Source organism: Parasteatoda tepidariorum, chromosome 6 (genome assembly GCF_043381705.1).
Source record: "Parasteatoda tepidariorum isolate YZ-2023 chromosome 6, CAS_Ptep_4.0, whole genome shotgun sequence".
NCBI classification, from domain to species: domain Eukaryota; kingdom Metazoa; phylum Arthropoda; class Arachnida; order Araneae; family Theridiidae; genus Parasteatoda; species Parasteatoda tepidariorum.
Window position 1 is genome coordinate 60776249 of NC_092209.1, and position 23912 is coordinate 60800160.

Genomic DNA, 23912 nt, shown 5'->3' on the forward strand with positions numbered 1-23912 from the left:
CCCAATTGAAGTAGGCAGCATTCAGAGCCCTTGTCTTGTTTTTCTTGTCAGTTTTGGAAACTTCCTGAGACTATTTCTGAATTACAGAATATTAAGTCCAAAGTAAAACTTTCTGTAACATAGTCATTTTTTGTATGCAGTATATTTGAGTTTCATAAATAGGCTACACATTCCTGGAATATTTTTGAATACCCGCTCATCATCAGTAATAAAAGGCCATTTGTTCTGGACTATAAACTTAAGCAGTCTTTCTGAAGTACAATACTGATTAATAAAACGTAGACCCATGCTGAGCTGAGTATAATTGAAAAGGATGATTTAAAGGTGCACAGAAAATATAAAAGCAATAAATTTATCTGGAATATGAAAAAAAATTTCTAGACTAAAAGAATTAAGTAAACATTCAACAACTAAGCAGGCTACAGTTTTTTGCATCTATGCACAATTTACAGGGCCTAATATATATATTCAGCCTTTCATCCCTTCAGTGGGTCGATAAATGAGTACCAAGCATGCTTGGGAACTAAACACTGGGGGTTCCGCATTCGGCTGACCACCTGACCGGAACATCTGCTCCTGCACACCAGAGCCCAAGGTCAAGAAAACTGAGATGGGCACAGTAGGCCTTGGCCCTTTATGGGCTGTCGCGCCACTGAGAGAGAGAGTTTTTAACATATATATACAAAAAAAAAAATTTCAGTTCTGGATAAAATATGTTGGTTCATAACCATTTAAAAAATTTGCGCTTTAATAAGGAAATGAAAATAGTTACGAAACACATAAACAGTTTAAAATTTTTAGCCTAAAGCACTTATTGAATTTTACTTCTCGTCTTACTCATTATACAAAGTAAATATATCTCTAGTAAATCACCGCTATATTATTCAAAATACAGAAATATCACTGTCTCAACAAAAATCGTTGGCTGTACAAGAAATAAAACTTATTGGGCTTTATAACAGAACTCAATATTTCTAATTAGTTACAAAAGATTTAATTATATTCAATCTTAAAATTAAAATTTAGTATATCCACTTACCTGCTTTTCATGACACAGCCTTTTCATAAAATTGATGCTTTATAAAATAAATGATATACACATTTACTCCCTTTGTCTCAAAATGTAGTACGTGGCACAAAAACTTATTGAACTATTATGATAGCTTTAAAGATCCTAACATTGAAATTTCAGCAGACTCATATGTAAAGAATTTCAAATATAATTTCATTCTGAAGATGCCTCTATACTGAATTATCACAGCAATTGTTTTCCCAGATTGAGATAAACAATTTTATCATCTTTAGTATAAGTCACAGCGAAGCTAAAATTAGAAAAACTAATTCATGAGTAAAACAATGAGAAAATGTGAACATAAACAAATAGTATTTATTTTTCCATATGCATATTTGATTCCAGTTTTTTTTAAAAATTATATTAATTCCATTATTTCATTGGAAATGATAACACTTTAAACAAATTAGGTAAAAGTAATGATAAATATTGAATATACAGTACAGTACAGATACAAAACAAAGAATTTATCCAAAAAGCTAACTATACAATGCATTGGAATGAAAAAAAAAAATTTCCACCATATTTTTAAAATGAAGTCAAATATAATATGAATTATAAGATGTTTTATTCTTAACTTAAATAAATAAAATTGATGAAATTTAAATAATGGGTTAAATTTAAATATTGAGTTACCTTCTGACAAAAGTGGTGAGAAACTACATTTTATACTAATAAAATTTTATGATAGAAATTTTGTCCAGTATTACAGAATTAGTTTCAACATAAAAAAATCATCTTTAAATTACAATTTAACAAATTGTAGATTTATAATCAAATACAAATTATTAAATTTTAATCCTGGCAGATTTGGCATAATGGATTAATTATGGGTTTCAATATAGAGAATGTAGCAATAATCTCTAAAATAACATTGACTTTAGGCAATTTAGTTTGTTGATAACATTTTATGGAAAAGATACTTGATTCAACATACAGGATGAAGTTATTTCAGAGACAACATAAAATAAACAATAGGTTGAGAGAAAAATGAAAATTTGAAACACATTTTTAGAAGGCAGAGGCTGCGAACTAGCATCTTGGCATACCAACAGCTGGTAAGAGTAATCTTTTCCTAACTAAGATAATAAACATAAATTAGAAACATAGTAAGTATTAATAAATAATGCAATGCATCAAAAAGAAATAATTCTACAGCTTCTAAGGGGGAAACAGCAAGTTAATTAATAACATGTTGCTCATATAGACAAATTTTACACTACCAAAGAAAATAATGAAATTGATAGGATCAATCAACTGTGTTAAGAAGATTGCAATTATCACAAATTTAAAGGGACTAGAAAGTAATGTTTATTTTTCAGGGGTCTGTCCAGAAATTTAGCGAAAGGTCCGTTTTTGTAAAATTGTGAAAAAATTACTTGCCATTTGTGAATATAAAATAAACCTTAAGTCACATTCTTTCAACCAGAGTCCGCTTTTGTGAATTTGTGCAAATAGGGTCCGTTATTGCAAAAAAAAAATTTCTCAAGGAGTTTTTAAATTGTACAGACATACAAGATTATGCTCAACACTGTAAAATTATAATAAAAAAAATTAAATTTTAAATAATAAATAGCTATTGCTAGTACTATTTTAGAGATGCAACGTACGAATATTTTGTATTTAGCCTATACAGCTGAACGCAGAATATTCATTTCGGGCGAATAAGGGAAGGAGCTTCTGCCGAAGACAAAACTTAGTTCGTTTGCATTTGTCTTTCTCCCCCCTCCCTTCCTGGGAAGGATTTATTCGATTAACAAAATAATAATAAAGATAAACAAATTTGTGAAGCGTCCGATTAAAAGATAAATTATTTTGTGAAGGGTCCGTTTCTAAGTTAAAATATTTTGTGAAGGGTCCGTTTTTATGAAAAGGCATTTTGTGAAGGGTCCGTTAAAGGACCCAAATTTCTTCTAAACAGATCTCTGTTTTTGTAATAGGTTTTTCACTTCATTTTCCACAAAAAAAAAAAAGTATTTTTGATGATCTTCAAGGACCAAAATCAAAATTTTCAAGGACCTACTTAGTTATTGTTAGTAATCTATAATCAAACAGATTAAACAGATCAAACAGTTAGTATCAAACAGATTTTATTACATTGAAGCATATATTAAGCATCAATTTTACATTGTTTAATGGTTGTGGCAATATTTTAATATGTATGATCCACAGCTAAGAACGCAATCAGTTTGATTAGTTATATTGTGATTTAAATCAGTATGAAGATTGACATTAGCATACTTGCCAGCTTTTAATGACTGGCACCAGTAAAACTTTTCATGGGAAATTTAATAAAGTGTATCAGAATGATTCGAAAAATAATATTTAGCTTATCTGTTTCAATTTCAAAATACGATATCTTTTCATCAACTTAGAATATCAGTAATGCATTTTGAACATAATAAAATCTTTTGTAGAATATTTTGACAGATAACAAATTAAGATTTACCAAACTTTCTTTTCTTTAAAATAGATCAAACAAAATTTCTAGAGAATATCACAAACTCAAGCAGATGTTGAAATTCAGTCAATCATATTCTTTGATTGTAATGTGACACAATTACATAATCATTTTGCGATAATTATGAAAAACAATAATGTTTTCACAAAAATAAAAATCATGCAGTGGATTGATCGCTAAGACACGTTTTCCAGCAGATCACCCAAGTCAAGCATCACTGGCTGCGGTCAGTGTGCAGGTGGGCGACCACTTGGTTCAGCCTGCATAGGGACCGAGGGTGTGCGGGATTGGTCCTCGTTAAACTGTTCTATCGTAAAGTGCTCGACTTCGCGTGCAGGCCGTCAGGCTACCGAAGCGGGGATACCATCCACTCCGCAGAGTATCAAAATTGTGATGGCATGTCTTGGATCATCCTCAGGGATGTTTCCCAGACCGTCGCCAATAGCCCATTGTGCAGCTCTAGTGCGACGTAAATGAACAACAACAACATAAAAAAAAAATTTTTTAAAAACTAAATTTTTATATTTTTTAAAGAAAAAGTTAAGATGTTAATAATAATTTAATGTGGAAAACAAATCGAAAATAAATATTTATTAGAGTTTGGAAAATCAGTTCACTGATTTTTGTTCAAGACTAATTTCAGTCTTCAGGACTGAATAGCGGCAATTGTGTAAATAACATACATCAAAAATTACTAAATTTTCAGTATTGGAAAAGGAAAATATATTGAATTTCGGCTCGCCATTCTCTACAATTTGGAATAAAACTTTAATTTTCACGGGTTAGCAAGTAAAATTAAATTTCAAAAACTGTATGTTTCCAAATCAGTGCATGCTAGATATGGTTATGACAAGGCTAATACTAGACATGGTTTCCCCACACTCTGCTTGTAATTTGTAATCCAATCACAGGAAAGGGGTAAAAAAGGATAAGGGTTTTTTTTTCCTTCTAAATTTAGACCTGTCTCCAAGACTTCCATTTAAATGACCTTGAACTATTTTTTACAGTACAGAAAAGGAGAGGGTGTGATTAAAATTTCAATCGCTTTGCTTGAAGTTTCCTTCTCTCATGCTTTTTTTGAAGGAAAAATTATTACTATTTTGAAAATTAATCTAAGAAAATAAAAAACTTTTCAAGGACCTTATCCTGCAAATTCAAGGACTTTTCAGGGCCATGATTTTTTTTAAATGGTATAAATTTTAAACATCAGATGTACATACCAGAAAAACAACATACAAGAAATACATACTATTTACATTTTCAATGTTTATCCTAGGGGTGTACTGCAGGTTGTCTAATGAAGGGCTGTTCATATTTTTAGACATGTTGACAGCCAATTTAATTATATTTATTTAAACATTAGTATTCTAATTTTTTTTATCAATAATCTTTGTAATATTTTTGAAGAAAATTAAAGACGTTTAATTATTAGAATTTATTCAAAAAGGAAAAAACTAATACTTCTTTTTTAAAAGAAATATTTTTACATCGAAATAGATTTGTCAAAATAAAACAAAATAAATAAATAAACATAAAGAAAAGAAATCTTTTTTTCATACCAGCAATACAAAGTTTATTTTTAAAAATTTACTCAATATTGAGCCATTTTATATTGTACTTTATCCAAAAAGTTGTCTGTAAAATATATTGATCATATTTTTGTAACACCAATATCTTAAGTCAAATGCTTAAATAATGTTATTTGTTTTGAATTAGCAATATTATTTTAAGAGATATTCAGTATTCAAAAATGAATGTCACAAATGCAAAATTGCAAACTTTCTGGCTGCATATTCAACAGGAAAAAAAAAATAGATAAAATTCTTTTTCATATTTTCTTATTTGAAAGTAAAATATTTAAAGAATTCGAATTGAACCACTTGTTGTTTAAGTTTAGATCAGTTTATTGTTTAGTTTCTATAACTGGGCAATTCCTTGGTCTCAGACGTAAAAACTGAATATAAATTTCTCAGTAAAACTCTCTCATAAAACATAAGTTTATAATTATAAGATTTTTATATCAAATATTTAGTACATTAAAACCTAGCAAAAACAATTATCAAAACAAATTTTCTAAACAATTTCTTGCAAATTGGAGAAACAATAAACACTTATCTTTCAATAAAAAACAATTAATAACGAAGTATAATAGACGCTACATACTTTAGTAACTGTTCTACCTTAATTTAAAGTTGTAAAATCATATTCAATGTAAAATCAAATTAATGAATTTAGTTTTATATAATATATACATAATCCATGTCCTCTTATTAAATAGATAACTCTAATGGTGTGATCCAGTTTCTTTGAGTATCATTATATTCATATTTCATTTCAAAAAAATTTATTCATTGTTATAATAATAATTACACACTGGTAAAATTATTTTTGTTCATAGGTTTAATTTTGATTTATTACAAATATTTACTTTGTTAGGATTATTCTCAACTGATTCAATTTTTTATAAGTTTCTCTTTTTTGGGGGAGAACATATATAAATGATTTTTTTTAATGATTTAAAATTATTTTTAAATAAATTTCTCTTTATTAAAAAATAAATTTAAAAAAAGGGGGAGGTACCTTTATATGTTTAATTTTTCAAAATTTAAAAAATTTTCAAGTTGTTTATCAAATACCATTTTTTTAGTTTACTTTAAAAAAAAAAAAAAAATTACGCACAGAAATTGTGTTTAGCATGCCTTTAATTACTTTTATAAACTACAACTATTCCTCTTATTTTGATAATGAGTGGCAACTACTTTTTGAAATACAAATAAAATATTATAAAAAAGTAGTTTAAAGTTGTTGAGGAAAAAATTCAGTTATTAAAAAATACATATTTTCATAAATTTTTACAGCATTGAATGCTTTTTTTTGTAAGGAAGCACCCGGCACTTTTTAATGAATCCAATATTATAAAACATTATAATTAACTTTTTACACTACCAATAATTAAATAGGAAAAAAAATAACACAATTTAATAACTAACAATTAACACATTTTTAGGAAACAATTAACAGTGCTATGTGGGTCTCTGCCCCACTCCACCATAGGACTGATAGCATATTTTTAATTAATAATTAATTTTTAATTATTTTATTACGCAATTCAATTTTTTCACTATTTGCTTCTATTTGAAATGCTTGTACTATTAAATAAGAAATATCAGGTACAATAGTCAACTCAATCCCTGATTGTAATTATAGAGATTTTCCACCATTTAACTGATCGACCATATGAACTGACTGACTTTAAAATGAATAAATTTTAATTTTAAAAAAATCAAGCGGTTCCAGCAATTTTCGTTAAAACTACTGTTAGTGTCATTTATACTTTAAATTTTTTTTAAATAAAAAAACTGGCTTGTGTTATGTCTATAACATATTGGGTCTGTAACACCCTATTTTTACGTTTTTTTAAACCTAGAGAAATTAATAAAAATTGGATTAAATGAGAGCTAAAATTATTTTTATTAAAATTATAAAAACATTTCTGAAATTTTTTTTTTTTTCAAATTTGTAAATATAAGATTTTTAAATGGTGGTAAAGCAATCTGTAAAATCAAACTGAAATTAAAAAAAACTAAGAGTAAAACAACAGTATATGGAAATAAACAAAGAATCTCCTTTTACTCTTTATAACAACAGAATTAAACAGTACAGTGCCCGTTGCTTATAAAATCACCGGATAATAAAATCAGCCACTTTATAAAATCAAATCGGCAAGAACCGAATCGTTACAATAGTAATAAAAGTTAAAAACATCCTTTAAAAAAATCAATGCCGCCGCTTTTTAAAATCAAAATTTTGACTACATAATAAATCAAAAATGCAATATTTCAGGTTTTTTTGTTCTTATTTTTAAAATTTTATTTTTTCGAAGTTTAAAGTTCATGAAGTTTTGAGTTCATAGAAATCAATTTATCAATGTTAATTCCTTGACTTGGAGAAACCTATCACACTCAACAGGGGATCGAATTCTTATCTTACTTTTTATTGAATAAACCATAGAAGGGAGAGAAGTTTCTTTTGTTATCTACCTTAACAGAGAACATGAATAGATTTCCAAAAACTGTCTGTGCGCATGTTCCATATTATTTAAGCCGTTTGAGTAAATTATAGTTAGAGCACATATCATTTTTAAGTTCGTTTGGTGTTAAATTTTATCAACATGCAAACACAACAACAAATAATTAAATTAGTTAAAATAAAGCATTAATGTTGTCATTATTTCAGCTTTTAAAGAGTGTGCATTTAGAATATATCATAAAAATTTGATTTTTTTTTCAAATGTTGAATCGCCTCTTAATAAAATCAACCGCTTAATAAAATCAAAAGAGCATAAAACGAAATTGATTTTAATAAGGAAATATTACACATTTACAATTTAAATTTCAATTCTTACACACTTGTTTTCATGTGAAATTGGGAGGGAGGGTAAATTTCATTTGAAAAATTAGATTTTTCGGCGACCTAAACCCATGAATTTCGATGATTCTTTTTAAAAAATAGTTAAAATCATGACACTTCATGCCAAATTTTGTTAAATACCGAAATTCATGACTTTCAAGGTGCACAGATACCCTGTCAATATCGAGGTATAGCAGGACCAGGGTTCTATCCAGGCCAAATTTACTACCCTTTAGCGCCTATACCTTCACAAATTCAACTTTATAAAAATGGTAGTTTCACAAAATACTATTTCTTAACATTTTATTTTTGAATCCCGTAAGAAATACTAAATTCATATTTTTGTGTTGATTTTTTAACCCCTTAACAATCGGTTAATTTTCAAGACAACGGTCATAAAAGTGCCTATTTTTTTAGCTTTTGTATTTGTATTACGTATTTGATTAGTGTTGCAAATAGTTTAAAATAAACTAACTATCTACAATTACCTTAAAAATATCCTGGTACTGCCATCAGGTGCGTAAATTGAGAAATAAAATGTTTTCCGGGCAAAAAAAAGAAAAAAGAATTAGTTTTATTCTTATCGGCGCGTTACTACTGAACACTCCAGCCCGTCAATATCATGGGAGCATAAAATAGTGGGCGAAATCTCACAGGAGCGAGAAGGAAGGGGTTAATATGATATTTAATTTTTCACAGATTATATCTAAATTTTCACAAAACAGGTACCTCTCAGAATACACTAGACAGACCCCTTAGGACAATTTTCATACTCCCAAATTCTAATGCTTGCATATTTAAAAATATATTGTATAGATCTATATATAAGCCTATGTGTAAATAAAATCAAGAATACACCTTTTATTTGGAAATTTATAGAAAATTAAAAACTTATACGTAAGCCAACATAAAATAAGTCATTCTACATTTGGAAATAAAAATGTACAACACGCTAAAATGAAGGAGACCACCCCGAATTTTTTCGGCTTTCTGCAACAAAACTCTGAAGCATCAATATCTTTCTGCAAGAAACTTTCAATAATAACAAAGATATATCTTACAAAGTTAAAGTAATAAAAACACTGTGTTTACAAAAAAAAAAATTTTTATTCTAATATTATGAGAGATATTCTCACATTTTGTTGGGGAGAAAAACGCACTAATTATTTTTTTTTTATTGCATTTTGTAAATCAATATCACGTTAAAAAAATAATTAAAAATCATGAAATCTATAGCAGTAAATACCTATAAATACCAGACTCTTCAAAAGGGGTTACTCAAATGTGTGCTTAGTTTCAAGATTTGATTGTTGTAATAAAATTGAATTTTAAAAACTATATGGAAATAAAAAGCAACAATTGTAAAAAAAAAAAAACAAAAAAAAATAATTGAATTGTTGTCTTAAAAAGTAAATACTTGAATAAACGTCTCAAATTTCCTATATTGTCTGAAATATACCGGGATAATTAAAAACCACGTAAAAATCAATTGATATTATTAAGGGGGGAAAAAGATTATTTCAAGCCTTCTATTACAGAGATATATTTTTCATACAACTGGAGATTATCTTTATTAAGAAAAGATAAAACTAATCATAGAACTAATAGTTGCATAATTGTTAACAACTGCACACTAATTTTGTTTCTTTTTCATCAGATGTTAATACTATAAACAATAAATTATATAGAAGGAAAATACTAACAAACATTTTATATCACTTACAGATCAAACATTGTTGATGATAACTCCTATCGATTCCTGAGTTGGATTAGTAACATTAGCCCATAAAGATAAGCAATATTAAGTAGCAGCATATGATATCCAATCTTCCTGTCTAGAGCAATTTCAATATACCTGAAAATTAAATTTTAACTTTAAATTAAATTCTTTAAAAACAAACAAATATTTAAACCATCTAAGAGCTAGCAATTTAAAAATCTAGAAAAGCTTGCATGAAATATTTTAGCATTTAGATTATACATAGCAAGAAAAATATGGGTTACACAGTAAGATGTGCCTTCTATTATTCAAGCGTAAAAAGTAAATTTTTTCCTTGAATTTTTATACACAGATATTATAGGAAATTTATACATTTTTAGTGAAAATTTGTAAATACAGGTATGACTAATTCTTTTACTGCAGAAAGGATATATATATATATACAGTGAAACCTCCTTTTGTGAACACTCCTGCAAAATGGACGCCTCTCAATATGGACATATTTTTAATTCCCCAGGAATCTTCTATGAATAAACCATTGCGTGCATTCTCCGCAAAGCGGACACTCCCATAACCGGACGCGGACAGTCATTTTGGTCCTGAAGCATTATTTACTATCTCTTCAAATCAGACACTACCTTTTCTAAATTTGAAAAAAAAAAAAAAAAAAACTATTTCCGCTTTAAATTGCAAGGGAAAAAATTGCAACTTTTCGCTATTTTTAAAACACGTAAAATTTTTTGCCTTATCCATAACTAAAAGTATTGTTAAGCTATTTAACTACTGAAGAATCAATCTTTCTCCTGTCACCTTGCATTATCGTTGCAAAGAAAGGAGAGAAAATGATACTTCTGTCCTGAAATAATTCGGAGAGCGGCATGTTTTGATCTTTTCATCTGGACCACACAGGTAATGAGTCCCCTCAAGTTAAAATGATATCTTAAATGCTCTCAATGCTTCTTACCCATTGAAAATTTCTTTAATTTTCTTATGAAATTGACGACTGTATTTAACACAGTTGGGGTAAAAAAGAGAACAGAAATATAATCTCTGATGTGTTCATATAAATGAAACACTTATTTAGACACCTGATAGCTGTTGATTGTGAATAATCAGCTTTATAGGTCCTCATCTCATGACTTAACTGTGAATTGTGGGAGGTTTACTTTCGAGAAGGTATTAACCATGTTCCATATCAAATGATAGGTAGGTGTAAGGGGATGTAAACCTAATAATTGAAACCAACTGAGGACTGAAAGCTCCTATTCGGTATCATATGTTTGATTTAGTATCTATGCTAATAGGAAAATTATATTCATTTATGCTAAATTCAGAATTATGTATTTATTTTAAACTTCTTTATATATTCTTTTTTATATTTCTTAAAGTTTAAATAAATATCCTTGTAGATAGTTATTGCAAATTATTTAAGTATATCTTAATCTTTGAAAATATTCTAAAAACAATTAACAGTGTTAAACTTCGTTATTAGGGTACCCTTCCTGTAAGTGGACAACTCTCATAAACAGACAATTTTTTCGGTCCCGAGAATGGAGGTTTTACTGTATATATGTATAAATATATATATTAATTACAACATCATGACATAAAAAGTTTTTAGAACTCAACTAAATATTTAAAATTTGATCAGAATTCAACTACACATTTATGGTACATATTTTTTCTAATACAGCTATAATAATCAACTGCAAAATTGAATAGGGTAATAATTTAATGGTCATTTAGCATCATGCTAGATTCACCAACAATACTCATCATAATGGTTAAATAGTGAATATGTGTTTGCATGAGCAAGTTTGAGTGTTCACGGTGGCCAGTCCTCAGATAAACTATAATTCCCCGACATTTTAAAAAAACTAAAAATCTTTACAGAAAGTTACCATTCAAAATAGTGCTGTTTTTTTTAAATAATTAAATAAGTTAGGAATTTACAAATGTAAAGATTTTCTCTTAAATTCTATATTTATTTTCTATAGAAAATAGCTTTTCGAACCTAAAAAAATTTCATAGGAAACCAAAATTTTGGATTTAATAAATTTATAACTAGTTTTATAAAATGCTCCAAAAATAAATTACTGAACCAAACTGTTTATTATCCTAATGATTTTTATGAAATTTAAACTAAACAAAACAATAACTTGTTAAATGGAGTGTAGAAATAACTTATAAATTGATAAATAATAGTTAGTTAATGTTAGCCTAATTAGCTAAGTTCTTGAAAGATATAACTGAATAAAACATTTTAAATGCCTAATAAGAGATTGAAATTCACTTGCAATAAAGTTGCGAGTAATGCTAATAGTCTATGAATTTTCAGAGTTGATTGTGAATATTCCTGTTTTCCAGTAGTATGTTTAGATTTTCGAGAATTCCAAACCTGCTTTCAGAAACCTGTTTCCTTCCCGTGTTTTAACAGTGGCAAGCTTAATCTATTTTGTGCGGTATACTAATGAAATACTCATAAATTAGGGCATGGACGTTCTAAGCTGGGGGACAGTGGGTTTACACCCCTCTCAATAATTAGAAGTCAAATTTTACAGATTATCATCGATTTAAATTTCTTAAAACTAATAACTAGACAGAGATAAAAATAATTAATTTTTTGCAGGTATACAATTAGGAGTTCTTTTTCTTCCTATTTGTGAAATTTATTAAATTATTGTGACTGTGCAACTTAATTTCATCCCCTCAAAAAATGGATCTGTGTGGCACCCATGACATAGAAAGATAAGAGTCTAGAGTTTTTATTGTATACTTCTACCTGATTTCTTTTCAATATATAAGCAAAATGTGCAAAGGAATTGCATGTTTTATTAAGTTTTATAATACATCGAAGAATAAAAAAAAACTTCAGAAAACACATCAACATTTTTCTTTAATGAGTGGAAATTAAGGAATCAACAGTTAAAAATTTAAAAACATAAATATATTTTAATTCTTAATTAAAAGATTTAAAAATATATCTAGTAAAATTCTCAACATACTATCAATCAACATTGCTGAAACTTAGTTTTGCATAAAACAAAATGAAGTGTTATGCAAAATTGCTATGCAAATTTACTTTTTTACAATAGACTAAAATAAAGGTACAAACTATAAAGATGCCTTAAACTATAATATATATGTATGTAATAAAATTTATTAATTTTCTTCGTTTTTCACTTTTTCTTTTTGTCTTTATTGTAATGTTATAGTGATAATGCAGCTTGGCACTTTAAATTATCTACTTTTAACTTACTTCTGTTTTTATTTCATTCCGGTTATAATTCATTTTGTAATTTCATGTGTTTGGGGCGTTGTTCTAAGAGCCTATTTTTATGGATTTGAACAGTAATAATAATTTTATTAATTATATNTATGTATATATATATATATATATATTAGAAAAAATTACAAAAATAGGAAGAGTAGCATAAAAGAAAAAGGTAAAACAAAAACTTATTTTAAATTATGACCTACTATGAGAATATGTGTAATAAAGTACTCAACAGTTACCTTGTCTCAAAGTAGTCATTGAAAATGATCACCTCTTTCTTTCTACGTTTCATGGATCTAAAAAAGTGAACATAATTTCGTTAAAACTAAGTGCAGCATAATACTCATGAATTACCTGATGCCAACAAGATGCAACTCTTGAATGGTCTACGTGCAGCCAAAAGGATTATTGAGCCAAAAAAAAAAAAAAAAAAAAAAAAAAAAAAAAAAAAAAAAAAAAAAAAAAAAAAAAAAANAAAAAAAAAGAGAAAGAAAGAAAAAAAATAACATAACTTCCCTTATAAAATTAAATTGCAATCATACAAATTATTTATGAAAAAATTGTTTAACACTCATCATCAGTAAAACACATTAACTTTAATTTTTAGAAGCTGAAACCGCATTTTCGTTAGTTTCATTCAATTGAAATCAAGTGTGGCAAGGAAGATAAAAAATAAAATAAAAATTAATTAAAAAAAAAAGCTTTTGTTTTGATATTACTTTGAGATAAATATTCTATCTTATTTCAAAGAAAGAGTAGTAACCATAGAGAAATTTTAAAATCAAGTAATATTTATTTATTACATTTATTAGATAAAAAAAAAAGTGTGTCATTACATTAAAAACAAATACAAGACTAGGGATTAAGAATTTAAATCCCTAAAATTACGTGAAGAGTGCATTACGGGAAACTCACCTGTCAATGCCATAGTTGGAACCAATAATTATAATTTGTGTACTTGTAGAATAAATAGTATTTATAAAACAAAATATTCAAAATTTCATTTTTTCTTAACAATGTCCGTTAAATCTTTATATTTTACACCATAATGACAAAAATCTAAGTTTGAAGTTAGAAATTTATAACTAATAAATAAAGTGCCTTTAAGCTCAGATTTTTAGTTAATTTTATGTTTTCTAATATTTGGTATCTAACTTGAGAAGGCAGGTAGGAATGTGCAAGTAATTTATAATGGAGAAGTCCTTCTAAAGACTAGAGATGAGACAGACTCAGCCTGAGCCAGGATTGTTTACTGAAAGAAGATTTTAAGCTAGGATCCTTGGCAAAATTTTTATAAAATTTTTGCGATTTTTAAACAAGCATATTGAATATAAAAAAATTTAAACTTTATAACGCATAAAAATTTCAGCTACCTGCTTCTTTTGATTGGTCCTTTTGCTTTCTAAGGCTAGCGCTAACAGTAAAATGACTTTTAACTTAATAGTTTTACTTTCTTTTATAATTTTTGTTTCAGTCTACTTGGAATTTTTATTGGCTCAGAGTACACAAAATTGGCCCTTTATAAAACATATATCTCAGACTCAGGTTAAGTAATTTCATGCTTCTCACGCTCGAGTGTGCACAGATTAAAATTCTTTGGGCTCCAGCCCCCAAAAGTGAGCAAAACTTTTATTGCACTGCCACTAGAAAAAACTTTTAAATAAGTGCAAGTGTTGACAGCTAAGAAATAAGTAGGATTTGTCAAATATAATTTCAATAAGCAATCATATTTTCAAAAAGCTGATTTATAATAAAATCCAGTTTACTAACAGCAATGGAAATAAATTTGTTTCTATAATAAAATTATATTACTTTGTTGCTTATATTTTCAAAACACAGTAATTTTTTCCACCAACATATTGCTCATTTAATGATTATATACTGAATTACTTTAGTCAATGAATAAAATAATCAATGAACAAAAAAAAATTTTCTATTTGCAAGATGAAGACATAATTTTTCACAATCCTACAAACAAATAATTTGGTAATCGGCAAATCCTGTCAGATATTAGAATGTAAATTTAGAATCTGCTGAGAATCTATATAATGAAAGGAGAAAATTTGACATCCGATGAATCCAAATGATGTAAAAAAAGAAAGAAAAATTGCACAGATTTCTTGTCAACCTTTCAGATTACTATAATAAAAAATAAAAATTTTAATTGCTCTAGTTAAAATTAATTGCTCTAATTAAATTAAACTAATTTGAAATTTAAAAAGAGGTCTAATTTTTTTTTTTAAATCTTCAATATCATAAGAGTACAAAGATAAAAGTTTTAATTTTACTACTATTAATTCTTCTAAAATCCAAAAAAAATTATATTTTAAAATTTATGAGACCACTTAGAAACATCAAAGTAAGTTTCTAAAAAAAAAAAATTCCTAACTGTGATGTAAAATATTCCCATCAACAAAATTTTGGTGTTAGATTTATTTTTCGAAAAAACTTGCAAAATATATTGTCATGTAATAGCTATTAAGTTATGACATTGAAAAGCATATTCAGCAAATATTTTCTGAAGTAGTAGTGATGGCGGCAGTAGCTTTCTTTTAATATGAGAGATAATAAAAAAATACTTCCACTAGCTAAACATTAAACTTTGTGTTGCAGTCTTTGAATCATAGAAATTTTTATGTATTTAAGAATTAAAATAAGCTTCCTCAGTATGTAATAAAATTTACATGTTTTTCTTTCATAATTCGTCTGTATTACTATAACCAAACTATATTTTCATATTTTGAATTTTTTTTTTTTTGTTACACTTTTTGAATTTCTCTTATTCATAAAAAAAAGACAAGGGAACTTATGAAGATGAACTACTTGGTGTCATAGCTCTCTTGCTAATGAAACTGACTCGTTTATATTCAAAAATAAGAGCTCCTTGTGATTTTCAGAGGAAAATATAAGAATTTTAAAATGGATGCCTGATATGAGATACTTGTAGATTGTTTTAATCTTCATTTAAGATTTTTTAAAGAAGGTGTAATATTTAACAATTTTATTTGTTTTCCGAAAAAAAAAAAAAAAAAAAAAAAAAAAAAAAAAGGAGAAAGAGAGAGATGAAATTTTGTAAATATGCCGAATGGCCAATCATAATTTGGTAAAATAGTAAAAATCTTTGGGTGGTCACACCGATTTTCTGTGACCTCCCGTCCCGAAGTCCCTGGTTATTTCATTACTTGTTAACGAAACTGTTGCAAAACCATAGAAAACTTCATTTGCGTATACAATATAAAATCACTCACTTATATGAGGAAAGTCTATTATTAATCAGGAAATTAAAAAATTTCCTATTCAGAATTGTTCGATTTACTCTGGAAGAAGCACATTTAGTCATCTGCGGTCTGATTCAGTAGCACTGACATTCTGATAGTTTAAAATGAAAACATCCAAACTTACAGCACAAAAAAAAAAAAAATCTGATTTCAGATTGGAACACAAAACTAAAATATTTACCTTTTTTCTCATGAGCTAATAAATCATAAGGCATTTGAAAAATATTTCTAACTATACACTTAATAATACTATTATTGTCTAAAAAATAATTAGCAATGCTCAGGGTGCTACAATCTGGAGAAAGAAATTTTTTAAAAAATGTCATCACATACTTTATTTTACCTCCAGTACCTAAGAGTTACTAATTTTAAGTGAACAGATAAATCTGCGGAATTTTTCGGCATATTGTTCAAAACATCACCAAAATAAAGCAAAGGCATCAAAGCATACCATTATTGATCAAGAAACTTGGAGAAAGAATTTTTAAAAAAATTTATCACATACATTATTATTTGATGGCCGGCTATAAAAGATTGCTGATTTTATGAAAGAAAATTAAACTGCATAATTTTTACCTAATTATTTCTAAACATCACCAACAAAGAGACATTAAAGCAGACCATTTTTTCAATGATAAATAATAAATAAAGCTTAAGTTACTACAAACTGGAAAAAGAATAATTAAAATCATTACATACATTATTATTTTTCCTTCAATGTCAAATAGCTACCTTTTTTAAGAATTCATGATTGATACTGACACAGAGATAAAGAGCATCAAAGCAATGACTCAGAAACATTAAAGCAAACCATTTTTGCTTTAATAATAATAATAAACAAAATTTTAGTTGCAACAAACTGGAGGAAAAAAAATTATCACATACATTATTTATTTACTTCCAGCATCAAATAGTTATTGATTGTATGAAAGAAAATTAAACTAACTGTGCATTTTTTTGTTAATCACCACTGACACAAAGACCTAGATTATTAACAAAATAATGTTATATTAGTTGTGTATATTCAGACCATACTGAAACATCAATGCGGACTTGACTTAACAGAGCTCACAAGAAACTCTACTTACTAAATAGAAATTTATCAGCAATTTACAACATTCATACTTAAACTGAACACATATTTCACCACAATAAGACAAGTTTCTGTATTTACAGTAGAGAACCGATCATCCGGAACGATCGGGACCATCGCGATTCCGGATAACTGATTTTTCCGGTTTTCTGAATCGCTACAAAATGCCATTTTTTTAATGTTTATAAAACGAAACTAAAAATTTTTTTTCAAATAGTTTTAGAAATAATAAAAAATGATATATAATAATACAGTAAAGTTTAAATAAGGAAAGAAATTATGAAATAAAAATTATATACAGGCTTATATATGTTATTAATGTTATTATTAACATTAATAACATATATATGTTACTAACATATATATGATACGCCGTATGCTCTAAATAACAAAATGGGCTCAAAATCTTGCAGGGGGAAAAAAAATTTTTAATGGAAGAAAATTAATTTCCAGTTCCGAATTTCATTCCGGTTACCTGGCTTTCCGGATAAGAGATTCTGCACTGTATTATTACTTTTGAGCTTTCTACATTCTGTATTACCTTTGTGTTCAGCTAGAACATATTCAATCAAGATAGCAAAAGTTTTAAAGTCTTTCAAGATAGGTAGCACAAGTATGTTGGTTATGCAAAGTATTAAAAATCTCCAAGGGTATTCTATGGGTAGTTATATTTAGTTACTATGGGTACAACACTAATAATAACTTTATTCCTTTGTGAGGAATAAAAGTATTTAACATATTTTACCTTGATTAGGTGAGTTTGTGAATATGTCTTATTACCTTTCTGATTAACTAGAACATGTTCCAACAAAATAGCACAAGTTCAACTTCTAAAGTCATTCAAGAAAACTACCATGGATACGATAAGACAAAGTAAACTTATGAAAATCTCTAACTAGAGAACCTTGAGCTAAAGAAGGGTATTCGAAAATTTAACCTACAGCAATTTTGTACACAGAATATGTACATCACAGAAGTATGAACGGCTAAATAACTAAGCCATAAAAAACTTTTCGAAAATTAACTTAATCACTTCAAATTAAATATTCAAGTCTCCAAAACTATTATCGAATGCAGAGATATTTTAAATAGGAAATGCTAAATTTATTGTAATATAATGTAGTAAATAAAACTGCTATCAATACAATCATACCATGTAAATTAGGGGTGCACAACCTGCGGCCCAAATGCGGCCCTTCGACTACTGAAGTGCGGCCCGCGAGAGTTTCTAAACACAATAAAAAAAATTTTAAAAAATGGCAATTTTTAATCGCACTTTAAAGTCATCACGTTTTGACACAATCAATTTTAACAGATTCTTTAGTAAATGTACGTTTAACGCGCTTTCTTGAAGCCGAATTTATCGTAAATATAAATGATTTTTTTTTAAACAGTTATTTCCGCTTTTCTACGTGATTTTGAAAATTCCGAATTTTCATAACGACGCGAGTTTCAGATCGCAAATATAAATAATCACTTTTTCGGCACTTTATTTGTGACGATTTCATCTTAAATCTAAGTGATTTTCTATCTTTTTTTTGCAATTCTTTCTTTTTCTTCAAAAAATTTTCTCGGCAGTTATTGCTATGCGTTCCTACGTATTATAAAAAATTCCAATTATTCTGTTACGACATGCAAATTTTAAATCATGCATTTGACGCGCTTTATTTGTGCTGAGTTCAGCATAAATATATTTTTTCTTAATTATTTCTATACTTTTCCTCGTGATTTTGACGATCCCGTTATTTAACTATGATGTTATTACGACACGTGATTGTTAATCACGCAATTAAATAATCACTTTTTGATACGGTATTACCGTACAGTTTTATCCTAGTTATTTTTCCTTCTTTTTTATTTCCGCAACGAATATGATTTGATCGAATGTCGTAATGAATTGTGATTTGATCAAAAACCAAATATTCGACAAAAAGAAGAAGAGAAATCTATTGAACGCCGTTCACTTGGGGCCAAATAGCAAAATCTTTTAGCAGTATAGCAACACTGAAACTAAAATTTCAATGGTCAGAATAATATTTCCTGGAAAAACGCTAATTAACTCTAAAAAATAAGGCCAATCAAGAACGTTTTTGAAAATTTCGAAAAGCAAAACAGAGAACATAAAAATCAATCTTAATTTTTGAAAATTTTTTTTAAAGCTGAACATCTCAATTTTTCAATTACCAGAAAAAGCCAAGAAAAAAGAATTAAGTCAACAGAAATGCTATTAAAAATTACTGCGTTATAATGAAAACGTCTAAAAAAAGTTTTTTTTTTTTTTAAAGAAAATAAAAAGATAGAAAAAATGTTCTTAATTTTTTAAGTGAAAATCTTATGCCGAAAATCTCAATTTAAATTTTTCTCATTGCCATAATTTTAGAAGAAAAAAAATTGCTATAAAATTTTTTTTTATTTGTAACTTTATTTTTAAAAAAATGCTGAGTCATAATAAAAATGCCTAAAAAAAGAAAAACAGAAAAAACAAATTTTTCTTAGTTCCTGAAACAAAACTTTAATGCTGAAAATCACACTTTTCTATGTTACTGGTTATTTATATTACAGTACAGGGAAAGAGTGATAATAAATTAATAGTATGAGACGTTCTGTTAAAATGCTGGGTTATAATAAAAACTGCAAAAAATGGATCCTTCTCAATTCTCAAAGTATCGAAAAAATGACAAAATTGACTTGTCTGATTATAATTTAAAAAAAAAAAGTAATATCTATAAAAATTCAAAAATAAAAAAAACTTAGAAAAATGCATTTCTAAAAAATATTTTGCCAAATATTTGACTGATCATTCAACCAACTGAATTTTTCACAGAAGGGCCAAATACTCGTTACATCCCTCCCTAATTTAAATGCAATGTTATTGCAACTTGAGAAATTCATAAAATGGCGGAAAACGTGAATTTTTAAACTGCTCACTGTTAGTAGTTTAGATCTCAATTTTTTGTTGCTTAAGTGATGTTTTTCGATAAAAAAAAGGAAAATGTTTACGATATAAAAAATCTAATAATTAATAAAATAAAATTATTAAGTACATTACAAAATAAGCATTGGATTTTATTTTGAACTATCACAGTTTTGTTTTTATTTTAGGCTTTTGTTTAAAACGTATAAATTTTCTTCAATTAAAATATTTCATTTGAATTTATATTACTTAATTACGACTAAACTTTTTCCTACTTTCATTCTGTGGGCATTGCAGTTTTTTTTTTAATTTATTAGAATTTAATTCTAAAATGAGTTTTCATATTGCATGATATGATAAAAAACAAATATTTCTTTTCTTCAATGTTTATTTATTTTGATAAATCTATTGTTCATATGATAGAAATAGCAATTTTTTTTTGTAAAAAAAAAAGAAAAAAAAGTATAAGTTCTTTTATTTTTGAATGAATTCTAATAATGGAACACTACTAAGTTATTGATATTACTAAGTTTATTAATAAAAAAAATGGAACGATAATGTTTAAATAAACATTATTACATTTGTCATTAACATGTCTAAATACATGTGCGGCCCTTCGTCAGCCAACCTGCTGTGCAAGTGGCCCTTCACTCAAAAAGGTTGTGCACCCCTAATGTAAATCTTATTTTTTTTACTCAGTGATTCTGCTTTTACACCATGATGCGTCAAATAGGACAAAACTCAAACAGAGGCGCAATTATTCAGCATGAAAAAATACTTTCCTCGAAGCCAAATTTTAAATAGAAATTCCTCTTAATTAATAGCTGAAAAACAATTAGAATAATTTTGAGTACTATCTAATTACATCATTGTTTTTCTTTGATGCAAGTATTTGATCTACCCTAATTAAAATCCTTAGATTGTTCAAGTACAACTATTTTTCCTTAGAAATACTTTATTTTGTTTATCAATAGATAGAAAAATTTATGTAAATATTAATAGATAGATAAAAAGGTCAAGAAATGATATTTTAAATCTGTTTTTTAAACCAGTTTTTAGTAAAAAGGGGCCCAGAAATATATAAGTCCTAGATCCTAAAGACCAGTACCTTTGAAAGTCCAGCAGAATCACCAAAGACAATTATATGAACTTAATTAGTAATTAAACTTAGGCTATAATAGTCAAAACAATTATAGCTGCAATTAAATTTTTAATGTCAAAGTTGCTATGTGCAGATGTTAAAAATTATCATCAAAATCTCTTTCAAAATCAAAAGCTTACCTTCAATGGAATTAATAACTTCAGAATTAATTAGCATGCACGTGTATTCATAAATCTAATTTATTAACGTCTAACTGACTTTAGATTCTATTTTTGAAAATTTTTAACTTCATTACTTTAAAATAATTAGTTTAAGATTTATTTCAGCTGAGCATAAAGATTTTTATTTCTTAACTAGATACATGAATACTATGGAATGATTCTAAAATTCCTTTTTTAAACCCTATACTATTACATACTTTATAAGAAACTCTTAAAATAACTTACATATATTTTGTTGAAATGTTCTTTGAAACTTTACACTTACTGTTCTTTGACAAAATGCTCTTTGAACACTTACCATATTCTCTTAAACGGTTTTAGAGCTACTATTTAAAATAATAGCTATTTAGCATATTTTCCACATTAAAACAAATACAATACCAAAGCTACAATACAGAAGGAAAAACTCATCTGAAATACAATTACAGTAAAAATGTTTGCTTCCAAATACGGCAGCAAATAGTATCCTGTCTAAAGCCTTATACAGACACTTCTGGAGACTATAAGACTTTTTCAAAAATGTAATTAAATGTTTACATAAAAGAAATACACCCTAAAATGAGCCTAGCATTGTAAGAGCAACTGGGAAGCGAGAGACATATATAAGCATTATAGCTGAATATTTTTCATATTTTCACATTAGTACACATGTGTAGAAATTTGCCTTTCGCACGCCTTTTGCTTTCCGCTTTCTCTCACAGTGTGCAGCCTAATTAAAACAATTGTTGAAAACCTGATTAAAAAAGCGAGATACACGTATAAGCATTATAGCCATATGTTTCTCATTATACGTTAATGCAATGATTCAGAAAATTGTCTTTTGTCTTACACTTCCACTGGTAATGTGTAGCAGCCTGATTAAAACAATAAAAACCACAATTAAAAAAGTAAGAAACATATGGAAGCATTATAGCTATATGCATGGCTACCATCTTGAATAGAAAAAAGTCCAGTAGATTTTACAATATAATATTAATTTCATACCTGTTGCACAATATACTAAATATTTTACACATGAGGAATTTGAGGGATTATTATTGCCAACAAATTACAAAAACTTTATTACACTAATAGCTATGAATGGTCTGCATAACTTTCCATTTATAATCAACATTAATTAACCTGATTTTGAAATATTTTTTATTATGTTAACTCATAATTTTAAATTTTAACAGACAAGTAATTCATTATTGATAGCTAAAAGAATTTCTAATTAATTCAAAAAAGGAGCTCTGAATTAAAATAAAATGAAAATTTTAGAACAAAAAAAAAAGCCTTAAACTAATTACTAAAAATGACACTTGCTTCATTTTGTACAGTAATACTTATTTAAATCTTCGAGCAAACGATAAGTGTCAAAATAGTTAGATTTTTTTTCCAAGAAAACTTGCTCAATTTTAGGAAGTTTCCTAAAATGTACAAAATCTAGGAGAATTATTTAACCAGAAGAGACTGGCAAAATCCAGTAGTTTACTGGTAAATCCAGTAGAGTTGGCATCTATGCTTATGTTTCTCATATTTTTGCATTAGCACACACACATTACTACAAATATGTAGCAATTGGCTTTTCAGATCTCTTTTGCTTTCTGCCTTCTTTTGGTGTGTAGCATGATTAAAACAATTGTTAAATGAAAAATTGTAAAACAGACAAAATTAAATTAATTTAATTATTTGTCAGCGTTCTTATGAGAAATGGAAAAAGTGATATCAATCTTAACACCATTAATTTTGTATCATAAAACAAAATTAAATTTAGAAATATTGATTTAAAAATGTACCTAAAATGCACAAATAACATAGAAAACTGAGTCTATAAAATTGAAGGATAAATTGTAATTAAACATATGCATAAGTCAATAAATTTTTTAGATTATATAACAATAAAAAAAAATAAAAAAATCTTTTTTTCTCATTATGAGAAAAATGAAGTTTATCTGCAATCTGAGGGTAATATAATAACAGAGAAAAATACATAATTTAATTTATAAGTTTAGTTAATTTAACAACCTATAGAAATTACTGATATTTTCTCATTAAGTAGATTAAAAAAGATGAAAATATTTAATGTTTTTAAATAAAGCAAATTTTTAGAAGGATAATTAGTATATTTTACCAAAACTAAATAGCTTCAAGGTATTTTTTTAATAAAAAGCCAGCAGAATATGCACAGCCTTATACTTAAAACTAAATTTCGTTCAAAAATTTGTTTAATTATTGATTTTGATTTCAAAATATTGATTTAAAAAAAAGAAAGACAGCGTATTAACTTGATTACATCAAATGTTTTTGTTTTTTCTTGCTGAATAAACAAATACTTTAAATTTTTTTTGATCTAATGATCAGAATTTCGCACATGAAGGCCAA

At 27.1% G+C, this 23912-nt stretch overlaps 1 pseudogene; it reads right to left on the minus strand.

Moving 5' to 3' along the window:
- Nucleotides 1–1367: 1367 nt before the first annotated feature.
- LOC107452937 (ecto-NOX disulfide-thiol exchanger 2 pseudogene) overlaps nucleotides 1368–23912 on the minus strand; it is a 34486-nt pseudogene continuing 11941 nt past the window's right edge.